This window comes from Talpa occidentalis, unplaced genomic scaffold, assembly GCF_014898055.3.
Source record: "Talpa occidentalis isolate TD23 unplaced genomic scaffold, MPIMG_talOcc4v2.1 talOcc4.2, whole genome shotgun sequence".
NCBI lineage: Eukaryota > Metazoa > Chordata > Mammalia > Eulipotyphla > Talpidae > Talpa > Talpa occidentalis.
Window position 1 is genome coordinate 6485463 of NW_023602073.1, and position 14175 is coordinate 6499637.

Sequence of the window (14175 nt, forward strand, 5' to 3'; positions counted from 1 at the left end):
GCGATACAGGAGAGGTCTGCTGCACCATGTGGGTAGCTCCCTGGCAGGGATAGAACTCAGGCCGTAGTGGTGACAGCGCTGAGATTCACCCCCTAGACCACAAGGGAGGCCCCCTAACCATTTTAAAGCCACTCTCTCTTTTAGGATAGAAACAACTCTAGAACGCAAGTCTCATTTTTCTTCCCAATATGTCCAAGAATGAAGAGGAATAGGAAGCTCTGAGAAAAGTATCTAGCTAGCCCTGTGATCTGCTTTCTCAAAGAGTTTTAGCCACAGCTCTTCAGACATGCACAGCGACAGTGGTGCCCTTCCTCTTGCAAAACAGAAAACATCAGAGCTAGAGCAGCCAATAAAAGAATATGCATTCAAATCATGACAGGCAGAAAGAATAGCTTGACCCTCTGTCCCCCACTTCCAGCCTCCCAGCCCCACCTAACCAAAAAGGAGCAAGCATCGCTTTCCAGGAATTTGTTAGCGGCTGCAATCATGTATCTCCCTTGTGCTCAGGTTTATTTTGACCAAATATTACCTAGCAAGATGTGGCAGAAAGACCCCTTGGATGCATCACTGAGCCCGAAGGCTCTGCAAGTAAAAAGCCTGTCCGCTATCTACTCTTCAGTGCAAGCACATTTCAAAGTGCAGCCGAAACGCTGGAGGCATTCAGGACCCCCTCTCTGCCAGCAGAGCTAATCATGAGTATGAATGTCTCAGTTCTTGAGTTAAGAAGGCGTATTAAATGCCCAGCAACATGTTTATCTTCATTAAACAGCATACGGCCTTTCAAACAAAATCCAACAGGACAGAGATTACTGTTCATGCTAATGCAAAGTGATCAAAGCTCGAAGATGCTTTGGTTAGCTTCCTCTGAAGCCTGTTCCTGCTTTAGTTTCTATGCAAAGTACATCAAAAGAACAGCGCTAGTACTAGAGACGCAAATTGTTTCAAGTCTCTAGTACCAGTGAGAATCTACACTTGAAACTATGGCAGATAGGCACCCAGAGGTTAAAGTCAACTTCCACCCTCTCCCCACAACACAAAACATAATAGTCTTGAACGTTTCCATTTAAGCACACACAATCTCCTTTGGAAATGACAGCGGCTTCCCATCATCTTGCTGTTCCACAGGAATCTTATTTGTGAATCAATCTAACAAACCAAGGTGATTTTATGGGTTGGGGAGGTGAGGAGGGAACAGAGGGTCCAAGCCATTCTTCTGCCTGTCATGATTTTAATGCATATTCTGCAATCAGGGATACCCAGGGTCTTCTGTGGCAAGTGGGATCTGATGCTTTGTTCAGTCTGAAGAAGTAGCAGAAGCTCCCATGTCAGCTAGGGTAAGCAGGAGGGTCTTCCCCAACGAGGCCAGCATCAGAAGGGCAAAGTGCATTTGAGGAGAGGGATGTGACATCAACGCCTTCCTACGCCATCACCATCACATTTTCTCTGCATCTGGCCAGAGCAACCTCAGGCAAGCAGGGGAAAGGCAGGAGGGTAGGGGCTCTCTTTTCTCCAATAGCTCCAGCCCTTGATCAGGGAAAATGGATTTGGGGCTTATGGACTCCTGAGCCCCAGGGAATCCAGGCACTCACTCTAATTCCTTGGAGCCAAGAGCTGCTGTGCGTGAGAGGCACACACCTTCAGCTTCTCTCCTTAGACTTGCTCTGCCCACAGCAACTGGCACCTTTGAAAAGTGACTTGACTAGGCCCAGCAGGAAGAAGGGATTGCAATACATGCCACCACTCATGTGCCAAACCGCATTTCTTTCTCTTCCCCCTGAAGTCAAACCTGGCTCTGTCGCTGTCATTTCAAAAAGACAGAGAAAGTGGCATGCAGTAGCCAGGGGAAGCTTAAAAAAATTGTCAAGTTGCAAAATCTGACCAACCAGCAGGACATTTCCAGTCATTCCAGAGCCGTGGGGAGGCTGTCTGAGCAGAGGCAAGCCAGCAGGAGAGACCAGCTCTCGGCTCAGCCGGGAGCCAGCTCCTATCAGGGGCTCTGCTCAGCATCTCAGTTTACTTTCTCAGCCACATTCAAACCATCTCATCTCCACTAGAGGGCCAGGAGGGAGCTGTAATTCCAGCTTTGCTGCTGACTGAAGATTTGCTCCTAAAGCCTGCGAGGGAAGGACAAGCGAATGAAGGGAAATGGGAAAAGGCCAGGGTTCAGACAATACTCAGTTACTCAGAGGGGGCTTACCTCAGTCCAGGGCTCTCTCAACAATCCTATCGAGAAGCCTCAACTCATAGAATGATGCTGTTCCTAAAATAACCTCAAAACATACACAACACGCAAACACCTTTGGCAGCCACCTGGGCATACACTTCAGTTCGTGGTGGAGCTTCTTGTTGTTTCTATATCCAAACAGCCACCCTGTTTTGGTCAACTCTTTTTTTTTTTTTGCGTGGTGTCTCTACATCTGTCCCTTCATACTGCTTCCCTCCCAGGTTTCAGAGTCTGATTTCATGCCTGTGACAAGCTCCTGACCCAGCTCTGGTTTTCTCCTCACCATCTCTGGGGCGGTGAACACATGGGGAAGCTAATCTCAGTGAGACCCGCTGAGAAACAGGGAAACATGTGACTCACCTCCTGCAATGTCTCCAGTAACAGGGATACCCAATTCTGGGCCTCCCCTCAGCTGCCAGCCTGGGGTCCCAGGGTGTGAGGCAGCAGGTAAGCGTGGAAGAGTCTGCTGCAGGGGAGTGCCTGTGACAGTGGCAAATCTACCTGGGTTGGACCCGTGGAGCATGCTGGGCAGGCTGCCCTCTCCTTTGAGATCCTGGATATTACTATGAGGACAGTGATCTCTACTTAGCTCAGAAGCTCTGCCTGCAGGAAAAGGCTCGAAAGGCAGCTGGCACCAACAGCATGTGAACTGGGTAGTCTGCTGTGGACTGAGCACAGGGATGTGACTAGGGCACAGCTGAAGTCTGGAAGGCTGGGGCTTTAGCTTGACCGCCAGCCTCGCTGGATGTAATCTGCCATGTATTTGGGCTTTCCCATTCACCATGGCTAGCTAATGTCATGACTTTTATTTATGCTCTTTTAATTTTAGTAAATATCTTGGAGCCCAGACCTAATTTTTCTAAGTTTGGGTTTTGGAGGTTGTCATGGGCATTCCTGACATAAACATCATCGAGTCAGAATGACTGTTCATTCCTGCGTTTGCACTTTCTTTCACCCTATAAATACTCACTAAGAACCTACTGTGTGCTTGATGGGAGAAAAACAAACAATGAGAAGACCAGCATGGCATGAGCTGTACAAAAGGGTAAATACAATGTCTGGGATGCAGCAGGTGACACGTGTCCCTTCCAGGACACAGCTTTGAGGCACTGAATTGCTGGTGTAATTCTCCAGTTTTTCTCTCCTCTCCTATGACTGTGATGGAGGTGCCTAGATGGTCAGATAAAGAAATCAAAGCAGCCTGCATCCCGGGGCCAGCCATGGAGGACACCAGAGCCTCAGCAGACACTGGAGGAGAGGGGAATCAACTTGGGTTTTGTTAAGCCACTGTCTGGTGGACTCTTTCTTTCTTTTTTTTTTTTTTTTTAAAGATTTATTTATTTATTTATTTATACAAGAACCGGGGTACAGTCAGAAGCGCAGGAGGGTGAGAGAATTCACCAGAGCCAGAGTGGGGAACAGAACAGGCAGACTGATGAAATACACTGCTGAGGGGAGCAGCGGACAGCAGAAGAGAGTCATTCTGACTCGATGATATTTATGTCAGGAACGCCCATGACAACCTCCAACCTCTGTGTGCCATGTGGGATCCTCGCTGGCGGCCAGGGATCGAACCGGCGCTGCAGAGGCTGCAGTCAGCTTCGCAGCCCAGCGCTCAACCACTGCACCACCAGGGGAGGCCCAGATGGACTCTTTCTAAACTCACATCTACCCTGTGCTAAGGAGAACAACAGCTTTCTTTTCTCGAGGATTACCACTTGGCACCTAATCAGGTAGAGCAATGCCTTGGAGTAGTTCTCATATATTGCCCTTTATTTCTTTTACTTTCCTTAACTTGCCTGTATCCATACCATGCCTAGACTAGAATACAGTGACCTTGGCTTATCCTTCTAGGATTTTCCTCTTCACTCTCCAACTCACATCCTTCCAAGTTTTAGATTGAGCCTCACACACAGCAAGTGTTTAATTCATCATTGATGATTTAATATTTTCCCATTAGGAAATAATTTCCCCCAAAAGAATAACAATTATTTATTTTCCTTTACCAATACCACTCTGCTGGCATGGCTAATTAGAAATTAAGTGCAGTGGCTACAAGACTTGAGGGATTCTTCCGTGGATTTATTTCAGCCATGGTCTCGAGATGCCATGTCAACCAAGGCCAATCACAGGTCAGCATGATGACCATTTCTGACTCATTTATGTTACTCCCAAGAGCTGTAGTCCTGTTTGATGACACAGGTCTGGGCATCTAGGATTCTGTCATTCATTTGTTCATTTATACAACCGTTCTCTGAGAGTCAGCAGAGAATAACAGCTATGGTATCAGACTAGCTATGAAATTATAGGTCAGTCCCTTCATCTCTTAATACTCGTGACCTGTGAAGTGAGAGTTAAAACTGTATCTTGTTATGCTGTTAAGAGAGGTATATGAGGGCCTCCCCCGGTGGTGCAGCAGTTGAGCGCTGGGATGCAAAACTGCCCACAGCCTCTGCAGCACAGGTTCAATCCCTGGCTACCTGCAAGGGTCCCATATGGTACGCAGACCTCTCCTGCCGCCCACTTCTCCCCTCAGCAGTGTATTTCATCGGTCTGCCTGTTCTGTTCCCCACTCTGTCTCTGGTGAATCCTCTCACCCTCCTGTGCTTCTGACTGTACCCAGTGCTTGTATAAATAAATAAATAAATCTTTAAAAAAAGAGAGAGAGAGACATATATGAGTTAATATATGTAAGATACTTAGAAAGTTATTTTAACTACTAAGATATAACAGTATGTTATAAGTACTTAGAATACCAATATTACTATTTATTGAGCAACTACTTTCTACATGGTAGATATTAGAGAAATGAGGATGACTAAGAAGTCCAGTTCCCAAGAAGCTTACAATCTAGTAATGGTGATAGATTTGTAAACAAATAAGTAAAGTGAGGTATCATTGAGTCAGAGCCAGAGAAGGGAATCAGAGAGAGAGAGAGAGAGATAGAGAGAGAGAGAGAGAGAGAGAGAGAGAGAGAGAGAACACAAGGACACACACTCACATTGCACAGCAGATGTGTATACACACAGAGATGCATGCACAAGTGCTGGCTACTCTGAGTTACAGGCTAGAAGTTTCTCCCTCCCTTTGCAGGAAGGGAAGACAAGAAAAGCTGCAGAGAGAAGGTGATTGCCAGCTGAGTCTTGCCGCAGGAATGGGTGCTTTCTGGGCTCGATGGGACACAAGGGATGTCCAGGCAAGGAGGAAGCGTGAGAAGAGTTGCAAAACAACATTTATTCATTCAACAAATATTTATCAAATGCCTCCTATGTGCCTGGTAGAGTTTTATGTGCTGGGATACAGCAGCAAATGCTACTGACAAGGTTTTTGCTTTCACTAACCAACATTCTCGTAGAAAAGACAAGAAAAATAAAACAAAATAAAGAAATGGTAAACCACTATAGAAACTGAACAGCTGTGAAGCTAACACAGCGGATAAGATGGTTAGAGCAGGAGCGGGGAGCTTGCCGGCTGGAGCGCAGAAAGAGCGAGCTGTGAGCAGAACCAGAGGAAGACACCATTCCCCTTCCGTGTGTTTCTCTGGAGGGTTTTCCCCACAGCCCCCCTGGGCTCTTACTCCATCCTCTCCCACCCCCATGTCCCCAACAAAGGAGACAGAGTGATTATTAGCTAGAGACTTGAGTCAGCGAGGCCCAGGCCTCTCCTTGGTAATGTTAATTCCCACTGGGGAGAGCTGTCATGTTGAGCAGGAAGCTGGTGGGGGGATTTGATCTCTTTCTCCTTCCTTTTTCGCACAGGCATTGGGTCACAGACTCAAAACTTCCCTGCAGGTGGACTGTCACGAGGCCCAGACCGGGGAAAAGGAGGGGGTGAGCCCGCTTTGGCTGTTGACCTAAGCTACAACTTCTAACTCACTTAACTGTTAGCACTCACAGAGGTGCATTTTGGCCCCCGACTGCCTTATTACGCTTGTCTTATTTCTCAGCTGGCTCAGAACTTGGGAAGGGAAGAGAAGTCATTTAAGATAAAAGTTTTTATAAGATAAAAACCTGCCCTCCCCCAACAGACTTGAAAACTACATTAGGAACCACTATCCTAATCTATCAAACCTGTCACCTTAATGAAAAATCCTTCAAATCTCTTACTTAATAGTTCCAAAGACACTGCAAGGGGGTTGGCTGTGAAGTCTGGCCCAAATGGTATAATAAGGAAAATTCAATAGATAGTGAACGTGGGGGTGAGTGGGGGAATAGGCTGCCTTCAGCGTTGGTGTAAAACCCCAGGTTCCACAGTTTGTGGCAGCCACAAAGGAGAAAATGAGGAAATGTGAAGTCTTGAGATAGTTTTACCTTGTGATTTCATATCGACATGCTCTTAAAAACCACGCTAGAAATAGAATTGCTTGAATCTGTCTTTTCTCAGAAGATCTTAAAAGCATGTCCACTCACCGTATTTACACACTGGCCTCACAAGTCCTCACAAGGAGAGGCAGTAAGACTATTACATGCTCGTGACGAATATTAATGGCCTGGTTACTACCTGTAGGGCTCGGTTCTAAGCATTAGACACATTGAAAAAAAAAAAAAAGAGATGAAGAATAAGATAGATGATTCCTGGACCTTGAAGTCTCCACCTCCACCTAGAAGCCACTCAGGCTAAAAACCACTAAGAATCAGAGAAGGCAACACAAGACTCAAGTCCAATAAGTGGCAAAGATTTTTTTAAACGCTTCAGGGGTTTAGGGGGAGAAAGCATTTGCTAAAATCGAGAGTGATCATAAGGGTTTCACAGAGGAGAGGATTTTATAGATGAGAAAAACATCAGTGAAATGTTAAAACCCAACTGCACACACTGGGGAAACTGCCATTAGAAACCGCACCTCTGCAGAAGCTCCGAGAAGTTACGCCACGTGTGTTGTAAGTCTTCCTGCAGCCCGGGGTACACTCTACCAGGGAGTGTCTCAAAACCTGTGGAGCACTGTAAATGGGTGCTCTGTTCCCCCAGATTCCATGTCTGTGGCGTTTCGCCACCACATTCCTGCTGACCACGATAGCCAGCAAATGCTGTCCTCATCCCACCATTCTGACAGAGCTGCTTTGCCGCCGGTCCTAATGGCAAGCAAAGACTCCACTTACTTTCCTTTGCTGTGGCTGGGGTGTTCTGCCAGCTCAGCTGGCACCGACTGCAGAATCTTACTACAGCTATCGCTGCCCTTGTCCAAGCTTGATGGGGACAGGAGACAAGCGGTAACAGCAGGGAGAGATGGTAACAGTTATAAAGTCCGTGCTCTCTACAGGAGGGGAAACGCAGGTCAGGATAAGGTGGAGGGGAAAAAAGGGGCATCAGGGTTACGCTTGTCCTGCCCAGGAGACGCTGGCTGCGACCATCATTCTTTTGCCTCTGGCCGCACAGACATGTTGCTATGGAACCGATACATGCCACTGCTACTTGGCCTCCAGCAAATAAAATCACAGCACTGGCAAGAGCATTTCCCGACATCTCCCTTAAAGGGATACCATTGATGGCGAGCTTAGAAACAGCAGCAGCTGCAGCCCCGGCTCCAGCCCCGCTGCGCAGCATGAAATGGAGCCCAGAGACTCAGGTTTTGCAACTGTCCCTTGTAAAGGTATATAGGCATGTGGCAGGTGGTCCTCCATATGTGTGGAGACCAGCCTCTGAGCTACTTTTAAATAAGAATCTCACAGCTTCCGTTTTTGTTTTGTCTCCTCCCCAACTGGGAACAGCAAATGGCTGGTAATATTTTGGGTTTGTATTATTTGATGCCTTCTGATGGTCAGCTTCAACCTCCTTGGGAAACCCACCCCAGCAGGAAACCAAAATAGCAGCCAGTGGTCTGCATGAGTCCAGATGGCCCTGTATGATCCCTTTAGCATGTCTTAGACTGTTCTACAGTTTGTTCTCTGTGGCCACGGAACTGGCACTACCCCACTTTCCTTAAGCACATAGTAGTCTTCTTTCAGTCTTTATCTATCTCTTGATTGCACAGGGACACTTAGGTTCCTTATGGAAGCTTCAGATCCCAACGTCCATCCAATATCCTACTATCATGTGTTCTGCAGATAAATCATTTGGGATTTTCTTGGACAAAGTGAGGAAATGGAAACCCTCAAGTTCACACGTTTAATGAACGCCCATTCATACTAATTAAGCATCTGGGGACCAGAAAGATCAATAGTAGAGTAATAACAACTATCCCTTAGCGAACCAGCCCTCCATGTTCTAAATTCCATTTAGTACACTGGCAGAAAGCAAATTTTCTGTGCCCTGATATGAGATGGAGATATATCGTGTTTCTTTAACAATGACTCTAGTTAGCGCAGTAGAGTACCCCTCATTTGTTGAGATAAAGTGGTTAAGTTGAGAAATGGGATGACATAGTGGACATGGGCTCTCAATACTACAGTTTAGATCAATCTCATCCCAAGGTATGATAAAGTGTTTTGGAAATAAGTGCACTTGGCACATTAACCTAAATGGGCATGATCCAGAGCAGGTCATCCTCAAAAGCAGCACAGGCAGGAACCCCTTCTAGGACTCCCGTCAGGAATCATCGCCTCATGCTGCTCTCCATCATACCCCATGTGAAAAACAGCATAACATTTTTAGTGAAGAATTGCTTTTCCGAATGTCTCTATGACCGTGGGCCAAATTTGTGCTGCACTGTAAGAAATCCACTAGGCATTACTCCACAGGCGCACATGGTCTTGTGTAGCAGTGTGCATGTCTGAGCTGGCCTGTCGCACCTGAAGCTTCTATCTGCGAAACATGTGCAACCAAGTCTCAGCACGGGATGTGACATCACAAATGCAGTGGTCTGGGAAGGTTGAGAAAGAAAATATGCCCCCTCAGTTGAAGTCCATACAGAAGAGTTCTGGGTCCATCCACTCTCCCAGACTCTCTTGGTTGTAGCCACTTATGATACTACAAAGTTAAACAGGTAAAGTGTTTCACTCCTGACACTTGCATTTGAGGGCTGGTATCATCATTTTGTTGGTATTACATCTATAGAACCATTAGTGATTCTCCATATCTACAGAAAGAGTCAGGATTGGAAAGACACCATAGTGACTTCCACAGTTGGGAGTCAAATGTCTGCCTCATAATATCAGCTCCACTGCTATTGGAGAAGCTCCTAGACAGGTGACTTGAAATCCTCTAGACCGCAGCAACCTGGCCCCTCCACAGTGGCTTTGCCAGGTGAGCTGCAGGGCCCCATCCAGTGTTCATATCCTGTCACATCCTTGTCAAGGCAATTCATGGAACATGCATCATGTGAACAAAACCAATGGTTCCCCTCTGCCTCAGCCTCTTAGCCACATCAGTTACTGAAGAAAAATAATGGCATCTCTCATCCCATCTGTAGCTGGACAAGGCAACAGCAATGGGATGACAACTCCTAAGAGGCAAAACATGTGGACAATGAAATCTAAGAGAGAAAACCGTCCCTTCTGACTGCTCCAGTGGTGGGAAGAATAAGCAAATAGAACGTCTTGGTTTCACGTGGGAGAAAACTTCTAGAGAGGGCATGCAATCCATCATTTTTCTTGTAGCATAGAATAATTTGATAAAATGCTGATGTTGGTAAAAAAATAGATAAAAAAGTCAAAGGTTCACTCACCCTATGAAAACAGCAGATTGGTTCCTCTTCACCAAGAAAACGGACTAATTTCTTTGGAAAACTGGAAGAGAAAAAGATTTTAAAATGCATTAAGCCCATTGTATCCATCGGATCAGAAGGCAGACCTAGAGATAAGAAATCCAGCACTGTACACTTTGGCATGTATTATATGCACAATGAGTGTCCAAAGAACTGTGTACGCACAACTGTTTGACTACCTGAATTTTAAAAACAGAGATTTGACAATCATTACAGAGAAAACAGTCATGTGATTTATTCCTTTATCACAAAATGTGTGCACTGTCTGATAATGGAGTCTATACTATGGAGCCTGGGAAATCATTTTTTAATGGATTTTTAAAATGCCAATCTGGGGGCTTCCCTGGGTGGCACAAGGGGTTAAGCACAGCACTGTGAAGCTATCTGCACCCTCTGCAGCATGAGTTTGATCCCGGAATGGCCGGGGAGCTACCCACATGGTGCTGCAGACCTCTCCTGACTCGTCCACTGCTCCCCTCAGCAGTGTATTTCGGTTCGTCTGCCTGTTCTGCTCCCCACTCTGTCTCTGGGGAATCTTCTCACCCACTGCACCTCCGGCCTGCACCCCAGCTCTTGTATGCATAAATAAATAAATCTTTTAAAAAATGCCAATCTGCACCCCACCATGGGGCTGACTGAATATGTCTTAATAAGTAACCAGAGTGCCCCATTACTGCACTCTGCCCTTCTGCAAAATGCCCATCCATAGCTCCACCCATCCCCCTCGAAAGTCAGTGACCCCAAAGGGATCCGTAGTGGGGCTCACATGGGAATGTGGTCCTGGCAGAGAGGCGCTGGGGGCCACATGTCAGCCCGACTGAGTAATCCCGCGAGGAAGCCACAGTGTCTGAGCTAGAGTGTGGGAACAGACTGAGATGATGTGAATGCTGGAAGAGGAAGCCCAAAAGACAAAGGGAGATAAGAGAGTGACAGCGGCAGACTTTTAATCTGCACCACAGAAGGAACTGTGCTCAACATCCAATTTTTAAAAAATTTCCAGAGACTGTTTTAAAGACGATTTAGCAGGTTTAGGAGGAGTTGGGAGGCAGAGCTGTCTGGCTGCCAAGACTGGCAACTTTCCCATAATCCTGGAGCATTTGGGATTAATTCTGTGAGCTGTAAGAAAGTCACTGCTTTTCCTCTCTGGCCCTAAAAGGAAGAGAGTGCTCTGGGCACTAGGGCGGCCTGGAGGGAGCCTCCTGCTCAGGGTGCTCAGCATCCTGGGGGCATATTCGTGGGCGCACTTCACAGTCCCAAGGAGAAGCCCCCAACTGTGCTGCAGAGGGGAGGGCACTGGACCTGAGTCTGACTCTTGAGAAGTTTATACTCTTATTTAAAAGATAGCAGGAAAGTGCTTCCCTGGTGGCACAGGGGTAAAGTCTCAGTGCTATGAAGCTGTCCCCAATCACTGCAGCACGAGTTCAATCCCAGGCCCGGGGGGTGACCCACATGGCACAGCAGACCTCTCCTGACTCGCCCACTGCTCCCCTCAGCAGTGCATTTCAGTCAGTCTGTTCTGCTCCACACTCTGTCTCTAGTGAATCCTCTCACCCCCTGCACCTCTGGACTGCACCCCAGCTCTTGTATAAATAAATAAATAAATCTTAAAAAAAAAAAAGACAGCAGGAAAACAATGTAGGTGCTGAAATACATACATACTGGTAAAATCTCCCAGTGCCTCTTTGTTTGCATTATCATTTTTTTATTGAGGTGACATTGGCTTACAATACCGTATGCGATTGAGAGCTACAGGATCACACCTCCTCAGACACCTGTCTTCACACCACATGCCCCCCCAAGACACCCACAGGCTTTACCATAGGGCACTGGGCCACCTCCCCACTTAGCGGCCCCTCCACGTTCTCACTGTTCCTCTAGTAGCCTCAATTTACAGCCAGATTTCTAGGGTTTGTTATTGGGTTGGTCTTGTCCGACCCTTCGGTTTGTCTATATTTTACATATGCGTGAAACCATCCAGTGGAATACTTTCTTTTTAAAGCAACATTTATAATCCACTCCCATCCACTAGCCCCTTCACCCTGACGGCGCACAGGACACACGGTGAGAATCACGGGAGTCACATAAACTGACTTCAGGTCAGACTTGTGTCTGCGTCTCAGCTCAGCCACTTATCAGCTCTGTGACGCCAGTGATAGAACTGGACTGGAACCCCCCTCATCTGCATCCTGGTGATAACCACACCTGCCACATGTGCCGTTCCAAGGGCCGAGCGCCCTGCATGTAGAAGAGACTTAACAAAAGGAAAACATTTTAACAACATCTGGCATAACACATTCACTATCTGTAACAACAGAGAAGACACAGGAGAGATTTTTATAATTTCATCACCTGTCTGATTGTCATGAAATCAATGGACCTAGTTCATAGTCCCTTTATACCCTACACCTCACAATTAGATGTGAAAATGAACACAAAGTAAAACTATTTACTGTAGAACAATTAGATAATACAGATTAAGGTCATAAACCCAAATAACCAAATAGCAGAAGTTCTCTCATGAACTTTTTGTTTTATATGGTTCTCTCCTATGACAGCATGCACAGAGAATACTATACATACATAATAAATTGATAAACACATGCAATTTGTTTATAACACACTCTGATAGAATTCCTATTTTTTCTGCAACATGACCGATTTTTTTTAACTTGTTATATATCTAACTTCTTTTCATATTGCCAAATCTCTCTCTGTCATAATTTTTAAGAACTGCAAGAATATTCTTTTACATTGAAAGAATGAGCCACTAAGTATAGACTGCTGAATTTACAGAAGCTACCCAAATGTCCCACATTTATGAGAAATGACTACATATGTGGCATGTGGTTCCTTTTCTTCTACATTTTCATCAAGATTGAGAAACACAGATTGTATAAATATGAGAAGTCTTAACAACAAAAAGTTGTTTTGGTTTGAGTGGGTGTAGCTGAAGAGATTTACAACTAGCAGAGAGAATAATATTAGAAGTCACACTGTTCAGTGGGTTTCCATCTATTGAGAAGTGACAAAATTTTAGAGACCAGGGTTAATTGTGGACAGAGAAGCCTTTTTCAAATAGGAAACCCTAAATCTCCAGCTAAGAAAGCATCCCTGTTTTCAATCCATTCATGGTGGAGTGAAGTAATCATCAAGATTAAAGTAAACTGAAAATTGTAGATTCTGGAGTGGCCCTCAAAATGACAATCACATTATCTGATTTTGAAAACCTACAAAACAAATCAGCATTTCCCACATTTACAAGCTATCAGGAGTTGGAATGTTGGTGCTGTCTCCATATTTCTGATCTAATTTCCTCCTCAAGAAGAATGGTTGGCTGGGTAAAACATGTGTCAGGCAGTTTGCTTGAGTTGCATCAACATCCTTGTCCTCGACTGAAAATTGTGCCATTCTTATAAATGTGACTGAGCAGCATTTCAAGAAAATGCCACTTTGTGGGGAAAGGAGGGAAATGAATGTACCCCCACAATCAGCAGGGCCTGGCTGACTCCCCCTCCAGTTATGAATGTAACTATCCTTTCTCAGTATTGCCAGCACCATCCTACAAGTAGGGAGGAGGTGGGGGGCTGGTGGGGAACAGCAGAGAGAGAAAGACAGGACATACTGTGGCAGCAGAGAAATGTCAAGTCAGGAAAATGCTGGAGAGACCAGCAGAAGAGAACAAAAAAAAGAGTCTGATTTGTGAACCTACAATGAATGAAGAGGTGGGAAGCCCTTTGTACACTAAACCCATCGAAGTTCAACCCTTAGTCCAAGTTATGCAACGTTTAGGGGAGGTGACGATTTGTGTTGGGGGTCATGATCTTGGAAAGACTCCCACTGTTTCAACCACGTGACAGAGAATCTACATTAGGAGATAAGGACATAGACCTTAAATTCCAGCACAGATGGAATCAGAGAAAGCACTGCTGTTGCGTGGAATGAACCCCTCACACGGGGACATTACTAGAGCTCAAGGCATGGACTGAGTTACTCTCTACCAGGTCTTTTTTTCACAGTGCTATTCAGGAGCCAGTGAGAGGCCTCTAGATTTAACAACAAACTCCTTATAGGGACAGAGTTTTTGCTCTGCTTAGCTCTGTGGTCGCTGCCTTCTCCATGAAAGCAAACCAGGTGGTCAGGCTGTGCTGTGTGCTATGCAACATCCTGCTCATGCAGTCAGGGTGAAATGATTCACACTCTTAGATTTTCTATCAAAGAGTCCTTCATATATTTTTGTAATATGTTTTTTACATCGATGTTCATTTTAAACATTCTTAGATTTTCTATCAAAGGGTCCTTCATATCCTTGATG

General features: G+C 45.7%; 1 protein-coding gene across 5 annotated transcripts in view; it reads right to left on the reverse strand.

Moving 5' to 3' along the window:
* LOC129146368 (uncharacterized) overlaps positions 1 to 14175 on the reverse strand; it is a 376663-nt gene that overhangs the window by 151417 nt on the left and 211071 nt on the right. For all 5 annotated transcript variants that reach the window (XR_008552995.1, XR_008552993.1, XR_008552994.1 and 2 more), the window contains one exon: positions 9825 to 9885. The gene's annotated coding sequence lies outside the window, so the exon portion shown is untranslated. The remainder of the gene's footprint in view (positions 1 to 9824; positions 9886 to 14175) is intronic.